Raw genomic sequence first — 21873 nt, forward strand, 5'->3', positions numbered from 1 at the left:
ATGGTAGCCCAGGGCCCCAAGTCTCCCCTTACATACTAAACACCTCCACCCACATATCAACCCTCACCCCCAAGATACCAACACCTTGCTGCCACCTACGATACCTATAATACTCAACCTACATATTACCATTCACCTCCACCCACCTGCCAAAACTACCCGAAGCTGCATCCAAATTTCGACCGTAGACCTCTGAAACAATACACCCCAACTGCTGAACCAATAGACCAATTGTATGAGAGACTGAAGGCCGATGGTTATGTTACTCATATCCCTACTGTTTTCGTGGAAAACCCCTCCCAATGGATCAACCCCAACAAAACATGTGCTTATCATTTAGGCATGAAGGGTCATACCATTGAGGAGTGTCGCACGTTGAAGGATAAGATTTAGATGATGATCGATACTAAAGTCATACAGGAAAATGAAGTTGCACCAAATGTTCGTAACAATCCTCTCCCGGATCATAGAGGTGAAGGAGTGAATGTGATATAGACCGACGAATAACGGGATCAAGAGAGATCCATCAGAGTCATTTGAGTGGGAGACGCTCCTAAAACATCTCCAGTCACCCTCACGCCAGTTGTGGTACAGACCTAGGCACAATTAGAAGTCGAGGTAACTACACCCTTCACTATGATGGTAGCTCCCACGCCATCTTAAGTGTCTGATGCCAATCTATGGGATTAAGTTGCGAAAGTGAGGAGAAAAGGAAAAGCAAAAATGGAGGAAACATGTGCCGCACAAGTTAAGACTAGAACTGGTATTGTTTACACACCTGAGAATCTTGGAGGAACAAGCAAGGAAGTTGTACCTAAGCCGCCTGTTGTCGAAATCGGCTCTGATAATCATTGGAGGAAGATAAAAGCAAGGGAGTATCCTGCTCAGATATCCATCTTATCACTGCTGCAAAACTCAGACATGCATAGAAATGCTTTGATTGAGGTGTTAAGTGAAGCTTATGTACCTACCAACATAACTAGTGGAGAGATGGCTAACATGGTCGGACATGTATCGGAGAGCCATAACATCACTTTCCATGAAGATGAATTACCACCAGAAGGACTGAGTCACAACAGGGCGCTACACATCACGGTGCAATTCGAAGATACGTTCATCACCAGGGTCTTGTTAGATGGAGGTTCAAGTCTCAACATATGTCCATTGACTACTCTGAAAAGGTTGGGTAAAGGCATGTACGAGATATGGACGGGAAGCATGAATGTGAAGGTGTTTGATGGATCTCAGAGAGCCACCATTGGAGAAATTAACCCCATCCTACAGATGTGTCCGACTTTGTTTGATGTCAAGTTCCAAGTGCTAGACATATCTGTTGCCTACAACTTATTGTTGGGATGACCATGGATACATGGCGCCGGGGCAGTGGATTCAACTTTGCATCAGGATGTGAAGTTTGAATGGAATCATCAGGAGACGATCATCCATGGAGATGGAAGTAACCCCATCTACACCAATCAAACTGTTCCGATCATCAAAAACAGGAAGAAGATGGATGGGGAAACATACCATAGCATTGAATGGGTCAACGCAATTGAAAAGTACTTATGGTGGAGCAACAAGATAGAAAGCATACTGCTATGGATGGGGTAAGAACCCGGCAAGGGTCTCGGCAAAAATCTTTAAGGGATCAAGAAACGCGTACAACAACAGTACCACGACATGACTTTTGGACTAGGATACGAATATACATGGCTAGAATACCAGGATTGGTCGCCACCATGGCGTGCTCTTTATTATCCACTAGAATAACCGGTACCACCTCTGCACCAGACATTCCATCAAGATGACATGATGTGGGGATCTGAGGAAGATGAGGTTTTAGCTGGCATGAGAAAACTATTTCTGGATGAAGAAAACATAGACTACAGTGCAATAGTTGAGGAGGAGGAGGAAGACCTTACCATTCAGACCATGGAGGAAGGAGCTATTCTCAAGAACTGGACCGCTGCACCATCCAGGGCGCGTCGAGTTCCTCGGTAGCCTAGCAAATTAGCATAAATTATTTTGAAATAGTTTTGAGCATTTGAGACATTTTTTAGTATTTTGTTTTGAAATAATTGCTCGAGCCATCGAGTCGCGCTTGTTGACTTTTTAAAATGTTATTAATGCATTACTGCTTTTCGTATTTATTATTATCTTTTACATTTTTCTTTTCAGAATAATTATTACATATCCCGATGAACCTACGATTGTGACATGTAATGAGACAAAGCAACATAAGGATAGTGATTCAGAGGATCTGGAAGATGATATAATACCCGAGGAAATCATCAGGGAAGTAGAAAACATTAAAAACAAGCCAAAGTCTAATTTGGAGAAAACTGAGGCGGTTAACTTTGGGGATTCCCAAATGGTCAAGAAAACATGTATAAGCATTCATCTATCACTATCAGAAAAGAAAGAGTACATCAGATTCCTAAAAGAATATGAAGACATCTTTGCATGGTCCTGCAATGATATGACTGGTTTAAGCACATCAATAGTAGCTCATAAGCAACCCATCAATCCCATTTGTCCACCGATAAAGCAAAAGCTCAGAAAGTTCAAACCAGATATGAGTTTGAAGATAAAAGAAGAGGTCACCAAGAAAATCAAAGCCAAAGTTCTCCAAGTGGTCAAATACCTAACTTGGTTGGCCAATATTGTGCCAGTTCCGAAGACAGATGGGAAAGTTAGAGTATGTGTCGATTACCGAGATCTGAATAGAGAAAGTCCCAAAGATGATTTCTCATTGCCCAACATACACATACTGGTTGACAGATGTGCCAAGCATGAGCTCCAATCTTTTGTGGATTGGTTCGCAGGATACCATCAGATCTGGATGGATGAAGAGGATGTCAAAATGACAGCCTTCATCACACCATAGTGAATATACTGTTACAAAATGATGTCGTTTGGTTTGAAGAATGTTGGAGCCACCTACATGAGAGCCATACCAACCATCTTTCATGACATAACACACAAGGTGTACGTGGAAGACGTTATCATCAAATCTAAAAGGAGTTCGGATCACATAGCATACCTGAAAAAAATTCTTCGACCGGCTTCAAAAATATAATTTGAAACTGAATCCTGCAAAATGTGCCTTTGAAGTCCCAGCTGGAAAGTTGTTAGGATTCATCGTCTGTCGTCGAGGTATTGAGTTAGACCCATCAAAAGTCAAAGCTATCCAGGATAAGAAAGTTGTGATGAGTTTCCACCTCCAAAGAATAAGAAAGATGTGATGAGTTTTTAGGGCGCCTCAATTTCATCAGCCGCTTCATAGCACAATCAACCGTGATATGTGAGCCAATCTTCAGAATGTTGAGGAGAGATACTGCAATAAGGTGGACTAAAGAATGCCAGAAAGCCTTCGACAAAATCAAGGAGTATTTATCTAAACCGCTCGTGTTGGTCCCACCAAAACCAGGAAGACCTCTGCTGCTTTATTTGTCCATGTTAGATAGGGCTTCTGGTTGCGTTCTTGGACAACATGATGAAACTAGAAGAAATGAGCAGGCGATATAGTATCTAAGAAAGAAGTTCACGCCTTATGAAGTTCGATACTCTTTGTTGGAACGCACTTTCTGTGCTTTGACATGGATAGCTGAGAAGTTGAGGCATTATTTATGTGCATACACTACATATCTCGTATCAAGGACAGATTCGCTAAAGTACATCTTTCAGAAACCCATATCTACGGGTAAGTTAGCGAAATGGCAAATATTGCTGAGTGAGTTCGACATCATCTATGTAACTCAGAAAGCAGTTAAAGGGCAAACATTGGCAGATCATTTGGCACAAAATCCCGTAGATGGGGAATACGAACAATTGAAAACATATTTTCCTAACTATGAGGTGTCGTTCATAGGAGTGGATATTACCGAGGCATATGATGGTTGGAAGATGTTCTTCGACGGAGAAACAAACTTCAAAGAAGAAGGCATCAGAGTTGTCTTAGTATCAGAAATCGGTCAACACTATCTGGTATCCACAAAACTCAGGTTTCCATGCACCAACAATATGGTGGAATACGAGGCTTGCATCCTGGGACTCATATTGGCCATTGACATGAACGTTCAGCGGCTGCTGGTATTCAGAGATTCAGATCTTTTGGTGCACCGGGTTCTAGGGGAATGGGCTACTAAGAACACCAAAAAATTGCCATATTTGCACTGTGTACACTAGTTGATCAAGAGGCTCACGAAGATAGAGATCAAAAAGTTCCAAGGATTCAGAAGGAGTTTGCAGACGCATTAGCCACTTTGTCTTCCATGATACAACACCCAGACAAGAATTTTATTGAACTTATCCCAATAGGAATTCATAAATAGCCAACTTATTGTGCTCATGTTGAACAAGAGTTTGACAAAAATCCGTGGTTTCACAATATCAAGGAATACTTGGCGAAGGGAGAATATCCAGAGCACGCTATCCATACTCAGAAGCACACGTTTCAAAGATTAGTCAACCATTTCTTTAAAAGTGAAGGAATTCTTTATATACGGACTCCTGACCTGGGATTACTACGGTGTGTCGATGCCAAGGAGGCATCCAGATTGCTCGAGGAAATACATGCCGGAACCTGCGGACCCCACATGAATGGTTTCATTTTGGCCAAGAAGATATTAAGAGCAGGGTATTTTTGGATGACTATGGAAACTGACTGCATCAAGTATGTTCAGAAGTGTCACCAATGTCAGATACATGCTGACATGATATGAGTTCCACCCAATGAACTCAACGTAACAAGATCACCCTGGCCTTTCTCCGCTTGGGGTATGGATGTCATCGAACCGATCAAACTCGTTGCTTCAAATAGGCATAGGTTCATTCTGGTGGCCATAGACTACTTCACAAAATGGGTTGAAGCTGCATCTTATAAAGCTGTAACTAAGAAGGTTGTAGAAGATTTTGTTCGGGATCGCATTGATTGTCGATTTAGGTTACCAGAATCAATCAATACTGATAATGCCGCCAATCTCAACAACGATTAAATGAAATCCACGTGTGAAACCTTCAAGATTAAGCATAGGAACACCACATCATACAGGCCGCAAATGAACGGACCCGTAGCAGCCGCCAACAAGAACATCAAGAAGATATTGAGGAAAATGGTGGACAATTACAAACAATAGCACGAGAAGCTGACATTTGGTTTACTTGGGTATCGTACCATAGTTCGCACATCAACCGGGTCAACTCCCTACCTACTGGTTTACGATACTGAAGTCGTTATCCCCGCCGAAGTGGAAATTCCTTCTTTAAGAATCATACAAGAAGCTGAGCACAACTATGCGGAACGGGTACGAAGCCGGTATGAACAACTAGCTCTCATTGATGGAAAAAGAATGAATGTCGTATGTCACGGTAAACTCTACCAGAACAGAATGACAAGATCTTTCAACAAAAAGGTTAGGTCAAGGTAATTCTTACTGGGGCAATTGGTGCTAAAGCGAATCTTCCCGCATCAGGATGAAGCCAAGGGGAAATTCTCACCCAACTGGCAGGGACCTTACATGGTTCACCGGATATTGAAAGGAGGAGCACTTATACTTGCAGAAATGGACGGAGAGGTGTGGCCGAAACCTATCAATTCAGAAGTAGTCAAGAGATACTATGTTTAAGACTGTTTGAATTTTCAATTTGATGTAACTGAACTATGCTTGACTTGATTCCCGTTATAGAGGGGATACATATATTATTACACATTTCAAACAACTACATTTCTGAAAATAAGTTTTCAAATATATGCACACTTTTCAAAAATTTTGTTTCTACAGCAGCCAAACTACTCGGGGTGACTCAAGAAAGGCCTCCAGACAAGAGCAAAAGCGAAGAAACGAATCGAGAGCACGGACCAACCTTCCCCCTACAAAACTCAGATCTTTTTCTTTGGACACACGCACAATGAACATAACAAGAACGTACGCAAATATACACACACAATAGGATCACTATCTTCACAACAAACATGAATTGCCAAATGCAAACACATCAATCTAAGAAATGCTTTGTCCTCTACGTATCTGATCATTGCTTTTCTTGCATAGGGATAAACACTGTCCTCTTCATTGCATAAGGATAAGCACTGCCTTCTATTGCATGAGACTATGAATTCTCTCTATCCCTTACATAGGGCTAAGAATTGCTCTCACCTTGTATAGGGCTAAGCACTGCCCTCACCTTGCATAAGGCTAAGCACCCGCCTTCCTTTACATGAGACTAAACATTGTCTCTATTCCTTGAATAGGTCTAAGCACTGTCCTCACCTTGCATAAGCCTAAGCACTTTCTTTCTTTGCATAAGACTAAACACTGTCTCCATCCCCTGCATGAGGCTAAGCATTGCCTTCATTATTGCATAAGGCTAAGAATTTCCTCCATACCTTGCATGAAGCTAAGCATTGCCTTTCCTTTCCAGAGACTAAGCATTGTCTCCTTTCCGTGAATGAGACTAAGCATTGTCTCCACTCTTTGCATAGGGCTAAACACTTCCCTTACCATTGCATAAGGCTAAACATTGCCTCTCCTTGCATAAGACTAAGCACTGTCTCCACTCCTTGCCTGAGGCTATGCACTGTCGCCATAATTGCATAAGGCTTAGCATTTCCTTTCTTTGCATGAGACTAAACACTATCTCCGCTATACTGCATAAGGCTAAGCACTATCTTCTTTCTTCGTATAGGGCTAAGCATTGCCCTCATCTCATACAATACTAAGCCTTATCTTGTCTCGTCCACGCATATGACTAATCATCACCTGTTTCCTCTATCAAACGATAAATATTGCCATATCTTTGCATTTCATGGGTTGAAACACATTCCACATTATCCGAAGGCATCATAGTCCAAAGGCACCATCCTTTTAGCATGAAGACATCATTCCATGGACTGAGGATCCCTCAAAACTGCACTTCATTATTCAAAGGCGTCATAGTTTAGAGGCATCATCCTCACAGCCCAAGGACACCATTTCATGACTTGTGAATCCCTTATCATACGCTTCATGGCCGAGGACGCCATGGTCTAAGGATATCATCCTCATCGTCCAAAGACAACCTTCATGGTCCAAAGGGAATATGTATCATGTTTAAATTTTCACAATAACCCATATATATTTGCATGTGTCATGTTCTAAGTTTTGTAGGTAACTCGGGAGGTCACCGTTCTACAAACAGGAGAAATCTTCGCTCTGGTTTCCATTCATAACGTTCACATCCTTTGACTACCTCAAATGTAACTGACGACCAGTGATTGACTACCTTTTACTCTATAGCCGATCAAATGTCTGCCTTGTGATACACCCGTAATGTCCAAATTCGTATTCATGACCCCACTTAAATATTTGTTACGTACGACACTATCCTGCCCAAAAGAACCTTTTTGAAACATACGACCACTCTTACAACAACTCCATCGGTTTCGTTCGTCGTTGGATCCAGAACTACATACGGCCTGATTCCCGTAATATCAAGAATCAGGGTTCAACCCCAATTTTTAAAAATACAGCATTCCTCACTCGCTTCGGACAAAATTGGTCATCATTTTCTTTACCCGGCAACTTTTCATCATTCCCAGGTAAAGAGGGGCAAATGTTGATACCCAATTTTGCCTCATCTTTTTCAAATAGTATATATACTTTCAAGATATCATCTTTTTCATCATTACTTAGTCTACATGAGCCATATGAGCATTTTATATAATTTTCCATAATTTTAAAGGCTTTGAAATTGGTTTTCTCGTATTTAAATTACTTGAAAATTTATTAATTACCCCTTTAAAGTATTTCGTGATGACTTAATCATCCATATTTATTATTTTCATCCATATATATGTTTCAGAATATTTTACTTTATTTTATATAAATATATTTATATTTTAAGCTATTTTACACAATTTTACAGTAATAGCCTATATGAGGTGCATACTTACATTTTATTACATTATTTGTGCTCAAAATACTATTTTTTATATTTTTAAATGTTAAATTATTATTTTAAAGCATTTTACTACATAAACAATATTTTATTATTTGTTAGTTACTTTTCATAAATTAGTTTTGATAAATGTTCGTGCATTTAAATTATGGCCCAACTATAATATGAATTTCAGGCCAAAAGCAGGCCCAAAAACATTTGGCCCGTTCCATTTTGCCTTCAGCAACCCAGACCAGATGACCCTTTAGCCTAACCCGGTTGAGACCCGTCTATGACCCGCCCCACTTCCTTTTAATCACGGCAGTTGATCTGAGATGATCAATGACCCACAATAACCTTCCCCATTTCCTTATAACTCCTCACCCTAACCCTAGAAACCAATTCTCTCAACCAGTCACCATTAAACCCTCTCATCCTCTCCTTCTCTAAGAAACCCTAGCCGTTTTCCCTTTAATTCCCTCTCGTAATCTCGGTGATAATGGGATTTTACCATTATTTGCTTACCATATTTGGGTTCCTTTGGTACTGGTCACACGTTTATGGTATTACTTAGATATTTTCCCAATTTTGGAAAATACTACCTCTATATCGGATGCGAATCAACGCAATCTTGGATATTTGGACAATATTTCATCCATATACGCGAAGATAAACAGGATTCTTCATACCAGTTGGCTAATTTTGAGTTTAAACCCTAACTAGGTTTTGGAGTTTGATTTTTTTTCCTTTCCGGTTCTTCTACTGACTTGCATGCAAGATCTTACCCCCTTTGTTCATGTTTACTTGATTTCTTTCCTTGTTTATCTGCCTGATTTTACCACTATGTAAACCCGTCCCCTAATCCTTTTTGGAGAGAGGCTAATCGCTTAACAACTACTGTTAATCCTTTATTTTCACTTTCTATTTTTTCTGCTCTGTAATGACCTGATTCATCATTTTAAGAATTAACGCCTCGTTCTGTGACTTAAGGTATCGAGAAGCTTCGTAATATGTATTATGACTTGTGGGTGTGGTCGAGTTTTATTTCAGAAGATTCAGAATTTAATTAAATGAATAATTCTTATTTAGAAACTTTAATAAAAAGAGTTGGACGGAGAGTTGACTTTTAAGCAAACGATCCCAGAATGGAATTTCAATGATGGAAATAGTTTCGTATGATGATTTTGAATTTAGGCATATGTTCGAATTTGGATTTGGAAGTCCGTAGGACAATTCGACGCATTTTGGCGAAAGTTAGAAAATAGAAGATTTTGGAAAGTCCGACCGAAGGGTGAATATTTGATGACTTGTGTGCAAAATTTGAAGTCATTTCGAATAGATTTGATACGTTTCGGCACAAAATATAGAAGTTGGAAGATTTGAAAACTTATAATTCGATTCGATGCGCGATTCGTACTTTCGACATTGTTTGACGTGGTTTGAAACCTCGACTGTCACGACCCAATTTTACCTATAGATCATGATGGCTCCCAACACTACAGCTAGGCAAGCCAACTAATAAATTAAGCATATATCGATAAACTTTAAATCCAAGAAAAATAATAAGACCCAAATTCTACCAATGTGTATGTCAAGACCTGGTGTCACAAGTGTATGAGCATCTAGTAGATTATACAAAACCTCTACTACTGTTTGAAATAAAAATAGACAGAATGAAAAAATAATACAAGGAGAGACACTGGTAGCTGTAGAACGGCTCAGAAAAGCAGCTCACCACTATGCCCCTGGATAACATGGGTGTAAGACGATAGGTCCCCCACTAGTACTTGTCTCAGGTCCTGCACAAAAAGTATAGCAAGTGTAGTATGAGTACGTAAACAACGTGTACCTAGTAAGTATCAAGCCTAATCTCGAAGTGGTAGAGACGAGATGGTCGACTTTGACACTCACTAAGGGCCAACAATAATAAATGAAATAAATTATAATTATTCAAATAAACATGATTCACAGAGTTAACAATAATTTTATTCAATTAGCAGAAATAATAAGAATCCTTCAAATGCAACAATTTCCAATCTATTAATTAAATCCTTCAATATCAATTAGTTTTTAACTTATCAAATAGTTTTACAAGCTGCAATAAACTGTCCAAGTATTGGGTAATTATTATTATTATTATTAAGCACGATTTCTGTCGAGGTCGTACGGTCTGATCCAGAGTTTTGTGTACACTACCGAGGGGCGTGCGACATGATCTATAGATGCATCTATCCTGCCGAGGCGTTCGTCCCACTCCACAAGAAATGAGGACATTTTCTTATGTACCTCCGGAAGGAGAGTATATTTATTATAAGATAAATTCGGGAGGAAGAACAATTTCTCTTAACAATTAATTAATTTAAACAGAAAATCAAGAAATATGATATTTCCATCCTTTAATACTTTTATCTAACAATTCACAATATATTCATATATATCAATTAATATTAATTAAACAAAGAATATAATTTACACAAGTAATTCATTCTTTGAGTCCTAAACTACCCGGACTTTAGCATTTATAGTAGCTACACACGGACTCTCGTCACCTCATGCGTACGTAGCCCCCACACTTAGCAACAATTATTTAATTTAATCCCTATGGGGAAATTTCCCCCTCACAAGATTAGACAAGAGACTTATCTTGTCTCAAAGTCCACTTTCCGATTACCACGTTGCGTTAAATTCTCGATTCGACGCCGAAAAATCCGAAACTATCCAAATATTATATAAAATAATTAATACATGTTCAATAATTCGAATTTAGGCTATTAAATAATTTACCCTAACCAAAACAGTAAAAATCCTAAAATTCATCTCGGTCCCACGTGCCCGGATTCTGGAAATTTACGGATGAAAACGTTACCCATAATCTCAAGAACTCAAATATATAATTTCTACCCAATTCCATAACCATTTTCATGGTAAAAATCTTATTTTTATAAAAATCTAGGGTTTTCACCTAAACCCTTGATTTCTAAGATTTACTAGTTATAATCTACCCATAATCTATGTATTTAACTCAAGGGGTGTGGAATTAACGTATCTTCAAATTGCTAGTTGAAATCCCCCTCTCAAAAGCTCTGAAATCGCCCAACAATAGATGCAAAATAGAAAGAAATGGATTGAGCTTCGTCCATTTTAAGGTTCTGCCCAACAGTGATTTTCGCACATGCGGAGCTGTGATCGCATATGCGGTTCCGCTTCTGCGGCTAAGCCCATCGTATATGCGCCCTTTCCGCTTCTGCGGTCATGGTCTTCACACCTGCGGGCTCACAGGTGCGCTTCCTTGGTCGCTTTTACAGTAAGTGCCAGCCTTTCCTTTTTTTGCATCTGGGGCTTGGAGCTCGCATCTGCGGCTTCCTAAGCGCAGATGCGGGTGCAGCAGAAACTGGAAGATTCAGCTTTGGCTCCAAATTTCCAACTTGGTCTGAGCCTCGTCCAGTTAACACTCGGGGCTCCCGGGGCCCCGCCCGAACATACCAACAAGTTTGAAATCATAAAGAAGACTCGCTCGAACTCTCGGAATGTGTAAAACAACATCAAATCTAAGAATCATACCCCAAACCAAATTGATTCAAACTTAAGAACTTCAAGTTCTTCAATTTACTACCAACGCGCCGAAACATTCTTAAACTACTCGGAATGACACGAAACTTTGCGTGCAAGTCTTAAATCACAATACAAAACTATTCCCAAACTCGAAATTCCAAACGGATTTCAATTACTAAAAACCTACTCCAAACCAAATTTAGAGGAACTTTAAACCTTCAAATATTTGATTTTCACTATAAAGCGCCAAAACGCTCCTAGTTTATCCAAAACCCGATTCGAATATACACCCACGTCGGAAATCATCATACGAACCTATTGGAACCATCAAATCTCGATTCCAGGGTCATTTTCTCAAAATGTTGACTGAAGTCAAACTTGCCATTTTAAGGCTAACTTAAGGAACCAAGTGTTCTGATTTCAACCCAAACACTTCCAAATCCCGAACCAACCATCCCCACAAGTCATAAATCAATAAAAGCACATTCAGGGAGTTTTATTTTAGGGAATGGGGTTCTAAAAGTAAAAATGACCGGTTGGGTCAATACATTAGGTTCGTATTGTTTTTCGAGACATGTTGATATAATTGGTTGAGGTCCCGGGGGCCTCGGGCGAGTTTCGGATGGTTAAACGGACTAAAATTTTGGAGTTGAAGGGACTGTTGGAAATCTGCCACTAGTGTCATAGCCTCTGTGATGAAATGGAGCGCAGATGCAAGGTTGGGATTGCAGAAGCAAAAGGAGCAGGCCTGGGCAATGGTCGCAGGTGCGGAAATTTTCCCGCACCTGCGAAACCGCAGAAGCGGAACTCCTCCGCAGGTGCGAGAGGACAGTGGTCAGTGCACATCGCAGGAGCGAGAAATTTCTCGCAAAAGCGAGCTCGCAGGTGCGACTAAAATGTCCGCAGGTGTGAAACTGGGGAGAAACATAAGGATTGAACTTGGTCTTTTTTTTGGCATTTCGTTTTGGAATTTTGAGCTCGGATTTGGGCGATTCTGGAGTGATTCTTCACAAGCTTGGTTGGGGTAAGTCTTCTATATCCTAAAGTGATTATATTTCATGAATCTATGGTTATATTAATCATTTAACTCAGATTTAAATAGAGGAAATCAAGATTTTTGTAAAATATTCCAAAAACGAAAATTTAAGATTTAGAGGCCGAGTTGTTATTGGATTTCGATAAAATTGGTACGGTTCAACTCGTATCGGAATGGGTGTTCGAAGTTCATGAAAATTATGTCGGGTTCCGGGGGGCGAGCCCCGCGTTGACTTTATTTAACTTTTTGGAATAAATTTTTAAGTCGACGTATTATTATCTGAAATGGTTTCCGGTGAATTTTAATGAAGTTATACAATTAATTTTGATAGATTTGAGCGGTCCAGAGGTCAATTCAAGAAAGAAGGAGATTTTAGATTATCGGCATAACTTCAAAAAAATAAGTGTCTTGCTTAACCTCGAGTGGGGGAATTACCCCTTATGCATCAAGTCTTATGTGCCATTTGTGAAATGTGAAAAGCCGTGTACGCGAGGTGACTAGTACGTACTCGGGCTTATATGTGCAAATTTTATTGGATTAAAGTCTTAGGCATTATTGTGTAGTAAATTGGGGAATTGTGGACAATTATTAAATCAACTGTTTGCCATGACAATTTTACATGACAATTTGATGTGATTGTTACTTGAAATATTTATGAAATTTCATGAGTATTATTGGTTTAATATTTCTTGAAAATTAATTTCAATACAAATTTTCCCTATGCAAATAATTAATTAAGCAAGTTTAAAAAAAGAAGTATTAATATAAGTATCTAAATTTGGATTAATGAAGACCTTGCTTTATGTTGAGTAATTTCTATTTTTGTTGATTGTTTTTTTGGGGTGTTATATACATTGTGTGGAGCCTTCGGCTATTTGTTGTAAAATTAATTGATTTGGTTGTGTCTTTGGAATCTTGGTTGTAGCCATTGGGAAAATTGTGTTATGATTTGATTTTGTTATGTTGCCGTGATAATTTCCCGTGTAAATTGTTGTGTTGTGTGAGTTATTATTTTGGAGAGATAAGGAGGGCATTTCACGGTTGATATTATGTGGGTATAAGGGTGGCATTTCACTGTTGTTGTGTTTGTTGGAATATTGTCTGGGCGGAGTGATAAGGGCGGCTACAAGAGCGATAAGGGTGGCAATAGGAGCGATAAGGGTGGCTATTGGTATTGTCTGGGCGGGGAGATATGGGTGGCTATAGGAGCGATATGGGTGGATATAGGAGCGATAAGGGTGGCTATTGTCAGGGACGATATGTGATGACGTGGAGTTGTGGTGTTGGTGATTTTTATGTGATGTTGTGACTTTCTTGTGTTTATTTTTATACCTTGTGCAATTTGTCTTGTTATTGGCAAATTGATAACAATCTGATTTATGTTGAAATTGAGAGCATGTGGCTATTGCTAGGAAAATTATAAAATGAAATGTGCACACGAGGTGCTGTGATTAATAATAATAATATTGGCACGTGAACTGTCTGTGCAGCTGTAATATGAAAAGGGGGGGCACGAGGTGCCGGAGAAATATGATGATTTAATTATGGGCACGAAGTGTCGTGGAAATATGTAATAAAAATTACGCCATGTCCAGTGACTTAAGGTCTCAGAAGATTCACAATATGTATTATGATCCGCGTGTGTGGTCGAGTTTGATTTTCGGAAGATTCAGAATTTAATTTAAAGAAAAAAAAATCTTATTTAGAAGCTTAAATGGAAAGAGTTGACCGGAGAGTTGACTTTTGAACAAACGATCCTGAAATAGAATTTTGATGATGGCAATAGCTTCGTATGATGATTTCGGACTTAGGCGTATGTTCGGATTTTGATTTGGAAGTCCGTAGGACAATTCGACACATTTTGGCGAAAGTTGGAAATTATAAGATTTTGGAAAAAAGTCCGACTGAAGGGTGAATTTTTTATAACGAGGTTGTATTTCGATTCCGAAAATGGGAATAGCTCCCTTACGTCAATTATGACTTGTGTGAAAATTTTGAAGTCATTGCGGATTTGATTTGATACGTTTCGGCGCAAAATATAGAAGTTGAAAGATTTGAAAACTTATAATTCGATTCGATGCGCGATTCGTAATTCCGGTGTTCTTCAATGTAATTTGAGTCCTCGAGCAAGTTCGTAATGTGTTATGGGATTGGTTGGTATGATTGGTTGAGGTCCCGGTGGCCTCGGGTGTGTTTCGGGGTGGTTTCGGATCATTTGGAGCTGTTTTGGAACTGCTGATTCTGGTGTCTGGTTTCCTTATTCGCGAACGCGAAGGAATTCCCGCATTCGCGAAGAAGAAATTTTGGGGGTGCTGGATTTGAACTTTGCGAACGCGAAGGAGTGGACACGAACACGAGGCAAGGTCTGGTCAAGCTTACGCGAATGCGATGCAGTGGTCGCGAACGCGAAGAAGGAAGGAGAGTCGGGACCTTGAGCCATTAACCCTTCACGAACGCGAAGCATGGACTGCGAACGCGAAGAAGGAGGGCAGTTGGCTACCACGAACGCGAGAGCTTGAACGCGAACTCGATGTTGTGCATGGTCAGGCCTTCGCGAATGCGACACTGGGCACGCGAACAGGAAGAAGAAAAAGCCTGGGCAGTGAGTTTAAGTTCAAAAAATGGGACTTCGTCCCATTTTCCATTTTTGACGGATTGGAGCTCGGGATGAGGCGATTTTTGGGAGATTTTCAGAGAAAACAGTGGGGTAAGTATGCTTGACTCAATATTGGTTAAATTACCCGAATCCATGGTTGTTTTTAACATTTAATCGGTGAATTAAGTTGGAAAACTTATGAAAACCCTCTTGATTCAATTTAAGATTTGGAGGTCGAGTTGTTATCGGAATTGAATAAAATTGGTATGGTTGAACTCATATCGGATTGGGCGTTCATATTTTGTAACTTTTGTCATGTTCCAAGATGTGGGCCCCACTGGCAATTTTCGGGTTAAATTTTGATTTTTTGTAGAAAATTTGTATTTTCATATGGAATTTATCCTTACAATTTGTATTGATTGAATGTAATTAATTAGGACTAGATTCGAGCCGATCGGAGTCGAAAAATCGAGGAAAGGGCATACTACTTGAGTCATCTATGCTGATTGAGGTATGTATCTTGCCTAACCTTGTTTTGGGAAATTACCCCTTAGGATTTGAGTCATCTATGCTGATTGTAGTGTGTGTACGCGAGGTGGCGATTGAGCGCAGTTTGACAAAATAGTGTCGCGATGAATCATACTAACCGGTTTAGTAATGCAGTTGAACGAACTTCGGGTGAATTACACTCGCCATCTTGGCTGGCGGCATATCTATGGAGACAACGTTCCACATCATGGATTAGGCCACCGCATACAATGCCATAATGTGGCAACCATGGATACATCCCATGAGAGTCGTCCCCTCCAACTTATACCAAGCGATCAAATTCCCAACACTTTAGGGGACATTAACCATATGGGAGAACAACGCACGTCCCGGGAATGCTACTGCATCACCTTGGACAGCACGATAATCTAACATAAGAAAGACAAAAAAAAAAAAGAAGGCATAGCAATCAACAAGGTCAAGGTCGACGCAAGAAGAGACCAGAGACGTCATCATGGATCCCGCAACGGTTGAAGCCATAGACTCAACTATAGAGGACCTCGACCCCGTTCAATTAGAAACAAGCGACTCCAACAAAAAGGCCTACATCGCCTACAATCTCCGAGAACCAGGTAAATTTAGTCATTTTTTAGTAATTAATGCGGATTTGTTTGCCTCCAGCCATGCAGATATGTCGTGCATTCCCAAAGATATTGCCATACATAAATTAAACATCGATCCATTCTACCCCCTGGTAAGGCATGTCAGACAAAAATTCAACCCCGCTATCAACGATGTCGTCCACGAGGAAGTGGAGAAGGTGTTAGAAAATGGATCCATCAGGGAGTCGAAATACCCCAAATGGATCACCAATACAGTGATGGTCAAAAATAAAAAAGGGAAATGGAGTATGTGTGTAGACTTCACGAACTTGAACAAAGCATGCCCCAAGGATTCGTTCTCATTACCACATATCAACCAAATCATCGATGCGACAACCGGGTATGAGCAGTTGAGTTTTTTGGACGCATACTCGGGCTATAACCAGATACTTATAGAAGAAGAGGACCAGGAGAAAACCGCATTCATCACCCACCGAGGAACATATTGTTACAAGGACATGCCATTCGGGCTGAAGAACGCAAAAGCAACCTATCAAAGATTGTTCACTAAATTGTTCAAATATTAGCTTGGCAAGACCATAGAGGTATACATCGATGACATGCTGATCAATTCCGTAAAAGCGGAGGACCATATCGACCATTTGAAGGAAGCTTTCAACATACTGAGACGGTACAAAATGAAACTAAACCCTAGAGAAATACGCGTTTGGCGTAGCCTCGGGGATGTTTTAGGCTTCTTAGTGTCACAACGGGGGATCGAGGTCAACACAGACCAAATCAAAGTTATCAAAGGGATAACGGAGCAACTGAAGACTAAGAAGAAAGTCCAAAGATTGACTGGTCGAATTGCCTCCCTATCGAGATTTATCTCATCCGATAGATGTCATTGATTTTTTGGCGTACTAAAAAAGGATAACGACCTTGAGTGGACGCCCCAGTGCATACAAGCTCCGCGACAGCTAAAGGTGTATTTGTCATCACAACCTCTGCTATCAAGGCCCGAGCCCGGGGAACATCTCCTCGTCTACCTGGCCATCTCTGAAGTGGCAATAAGTGAAGTCCTAATCCAAGAAAGTAAAGGTGCGCAATCTCACATTTATTACATTAGCAAAACATTCGTCGACGCCAAAACGAGGTACCCACACCTCGAGAAATTGGCCCTAGCACTAGTCATAGCTTCACGAAAGCTTAAACCCTATTTCTAGTGCCACCCTATCTTGGTCGTCACCACTTTTCCTCTAAGAGGCATTTTACATAAACCCGAACTATTAGGGAGGCTGGACAAGTGGGCCATCGAGCTAAGCAAGCACGACATCATATATCATCCACGAACAATGATAAAGTTGCAAGTGCTCGCCGACTTCGACGCAGACTTTAGCACAAAGATAATGCCTGAGGTCGAGAAGGAAGTCGTCCAAGCTTCCCTCCAAACAAAAGACCTTTGGGTCCTATACACCGACAGCGCATCCAACGCGTCTGGATGTGGACTAGGACTCGTACTCGAGGTCCCTAGCGGCAAAGTAATTCTCCAGTCCATAAGAAGCCCGGATATGACTAACAATGAGGCCAAGTATGAGGCCGTAATTGCAGGATTGAAACTAGCACTCAAGTATCGGATGAAGCAGTTGAAGCTCCATTGTGATTTGCAGCTTGTAGTCAACCAAGTCACAGAGACTTTCCAAATCAAAGAACAAAAGTTGCAAAAATATCATATCGATATTTGTAAGTTGCTGCCCAATTCGACGAATGCTAGCTCGACCAGATCCTGCGTGCTCAGAACGTTGAAGCGGACTACCTCGCCAAATTAGCCGCAACCACCAAAAGCATCACGCCCCGGGATAAAAGTGTAGTCCACCTCCTCAATTCGTTGCTATACCAAATCTAGGTAACATCTATAAGTTTAACTTGGGATTGACACAATCGTAACATCGCTTACTTGCAGGACGCCACACTCCAAAATGACAAAAAAGAAGCCAAAAAGCTAAGAATGTAGGCAACCAGATACAACCTCCTCCACACTGACTTATACAAAAGAACATTCGGTGGCCCTTTGGCAAAATGTTTGGGTCCGAACCAAACCCAGTGCGTCCTCGAAGAAGTCCATGAAGGCCATTGTGGCACCCATTTCGGTGATTGAGCACTCGTTAGGTATCTCATATGGGTAGGATACTACTAGCCCCTCATTAAAAAAGATGCCTCAGAATTTGTGAATAAATGCGAGCGATGCCAGAAATACGCCCCAATAATTCACCAAGCAGGCGAACATCTCCAATTAGTGACCTCTATGTGGTCGTTCATCAGGTGGGGAATGGATATCGTGGGCCCCATCTCAGCAGAGCGAGATAATGTACTATTTCTTTTGGTTTTAACTGACTATTTCTCTAAATGGGTGGAAGTAGGAGCAGGAGTGTTTGCCCAAATACGCGAACAAGAGGTAATCACCTTCATATGGAGAAACATCATATGCCGATTCGGCCTACCCAAAGAGATCAGTTGCGACAACGGACCCCAGTTCACGGCAAAGAAAACCGTCGAATTCTTCGAGAAATGGCATATTAAGAGGATACTTTCAACCCCGTATCACCCAGCGGGTAACCGCCCTGCAGAATCCTCCAACAAGTTTATATTAAACATCATGAAGAAAAAACTCGAAGATTTCAAGGGATTGTGGCCGGAAGTACTCCCAGAAGTATTATGGGCATATAAAACCACCCTGAAGACAAGCATAGGGGAGACACCTTACTCTCTGGTCTACGGGGTCAAAACAGTCATACTAGTTGAAGTCGGAGAACCCAGTCTAAGGTACTCCCACGAAAGCGTACTAGTAATAACGAGAGTAGAAGGCAAGAACTCAATGAAATCGACGAACGAAGAGATATGGATTACATAAGGATGGTCACCCAAAAGCAACAAGCGAAACGTTGCTACAACAAGAAAGAAAAGGTCTGGCCACTCAAAGTCAGGGACTACGTACTTAAATAAAAAACTCAAGCAAGTAGAGATCCACAGGAAGGCAAACTAGGAACAATCTGGGACGATCCGTACAAAATTACAGCCAAAGGAAACAAGGGCTCGTTCCAACTAGAGACGATGGAAGGAAAACAATTACCAAACAATTGGAACATCAGCCACCTCAAATACTTCAACTTCTAAAATGAAGAACCCCCCCAAGTCTTACTCATTTTCCCTCACTTGAGTTTTGTTTCATTAGGGTTTTCTCAAGGAGGTTTTTAACGAGGCAACGAAAGGGACACTTTGAGTCGAAGTATGCGAAGGAGGGACTGCTTTCTCTTTTATTTCCCAACTCCTCAATACTCTCCAAGTCGAACAATGAAGGGACTAAAGAGATTAGGAGTAGGACTAGAATGCCAGCCCATGCCCAAAGTTTGTAACTTTATCCAATCATGTAATCAGAGAAACAAAGTCAAAGTAATATAAACTTACGTTTATCAAAACTGCCTTAACAAAAGGTTAAGTTTGACATAGTTCGAACAACACCTATTAGCCCTCAGCCACACCTTAACTAAAGGTTAAGTTTGACCTAGCTCGAACAACACCTATCGAACTTCGGCCACACCTTAACAAAAGGTTAAGTTCGACCGGCTCGAACAACACCTATCGGCCCTCGGTCACACGTATGGAAGAAGGCGCGGAAAATAACTTAAATATTCATATATGAATAAAGAGTTCATTACAAGGGCTTTTGAAAACGCCAGCAAAAATACACAAAAGTCTAAAGGGAAAACTACTAGCCCTCACCATCACAAACCTCTACGCCATCATCGTCTCAGTTCCCAACATCCTCACCACCCTCACCCTGAGGAAAAACAGTATCATACAAGTCATCCTCCTCAAGCCGGTCTATACCCTCTTCTCCATCCTCTTCGTTAAGTCGAGGTGTGGCAGGATCACACCCACAGGCGACACGAGCTTCGCGAGCTTTAACCGATAGCTTCATAAATAGAGCCCACTACGTACAAGTCCCGAAACATATCTAATCGGGCCTCGACATGGATCCACTCTCCGTACAACTCCTGAGGTATACTAGGAAAATCTGAAGCATTGGGAAAAGACGGACGTACAAGTAGTTGAGCTCTCTCGGCCTCCAAAGCGGTCACTCGATCATGAAGATAGGAGCTCTCTTTTTCCAACTCCCCGATCCTCTCCCCGAGCGGGTCCTCCTTAGCTCTCGTCATTGAATGGTCATTTTCTCGCTCGGCCCGAAGAGTCTTATTCTCCAACTCGAGGATCTCCGCCTTCTCAAGTTCCTTTTGCTTCTCCGCGATCGCCACTGAGGGCTTCAGCTTGAAATCGGTACTCTTCAAGTTGTCCTCGCAACTCAACCACTTGGGCTTGAATATCACTACATTGAGACTTTACGCCCCTGCTAACCTCAAGCTCCTACTCTCTACTTCTCAACGTCCCTTCAAGGATGATGCACTTCTCTATGGCTTGAACCAGCTCCCTGTCATTCTGCTTGAAATGTTCCCTCAAGGTCTGCACATCGCCTCCCTCTTGAAGCCAACTTCTAAGATCCTGATACTTGATGCGATACTCGGTGTATTTGCATCTTTTTCTCTTTTCGGGGACTCTCAATTTCCAGAATCACCGTATGCAAACCAAAAAAGGGGTTAGAACTTGGAATGTTCTAAAGAGTTAGGAAGGAGTCATACAATAATACATACCCTGAGAGTGAGGCCGGCAATTCTCTTCGACAAGGCACTGTCGTTTATGTCCTTGAGGGTCTTACCCTTGACATCGGAATCGAGAGGGACGAGGGTAGGGACTACCTCCTTAGTGTTCACCACTAAGTCACGATCCAACGGGATCATGCTAATCCTCAAACCCCCCTTTAACCTCACCTCAAAATGGGTGAGCCCCTCATCAATCATTCTTAGGTCGTCCAAGTCGACATCGGAATCTGACTCGCCGCCCTCTCCAATAACACTCTTTGCCCTATCTTTAGTAGCCAAATAAGAATCTGCGGATGTTCGAGAGGTTGAAGCCTCCTCTTGCCACGAAAGGTCAGGGCTACCAGCAGCCACCTTCTCGGTCTCCCTCCCCTTGAAATACAGAGACACGCCTATATTAGATTCCATCGTTCTTGGGGCCTCAAGACTCGGTTCAACATCATCATTCACAAAAATGGTCATCGTCTCACGCAGCGTAAAATCCCCTTCCACATCATTGATGGCTAGAGGGAATCCGTCACCCACGTCCACAAACCTCCTTTTTTGAGGTTGAAGATCCCTGTCACTGGGTGAATGCTCATCGTCCTCATAAATAAGTGAAAATAGAGGAGGGGTAGAAGTCGTAATGGGTTGAACAGAGACGGGGACAGAAGCATCGAAGATTGGAGTTGGGACAAAGGCACGAGTGGCAATGGTCTAGGCAGGGGTGGAGGCTGAAGGCGTAGTGGCCCTCCTCTTACGGAACGAGGGTACGGGGGCCCTCGACCTCCTCATGGACCCTCTAACTGAACCTAGAGAAAAATTGGAAAGGAAGAAATCAACAAAAGGAACATACATAGAAGAAAGAACTACGACGTCGACAGTAGGGAAGAGATTACATGCCGAGGGAAGAGACAACTTGAATCTTTGAAAGAAACTCGTCCAGTCACATATCCCCGTAGTATGAGGAAAGATTTGTTTGTCCCAGTT

Source organism: Nicotiana tomentosiformis, chromosome 4, assembly GCF_000390325.3.
Source record: "Nicotiana tomentosiformis chromosome 4, ASM39032v3, whole genome shotgun sequence".
NCBI lineage: Eukaryota > Viridiplantae > Streptophyta > Magnoliopsida > Solanales > Solanaceae > Nicotiana > Nicotiana tomentosiformis.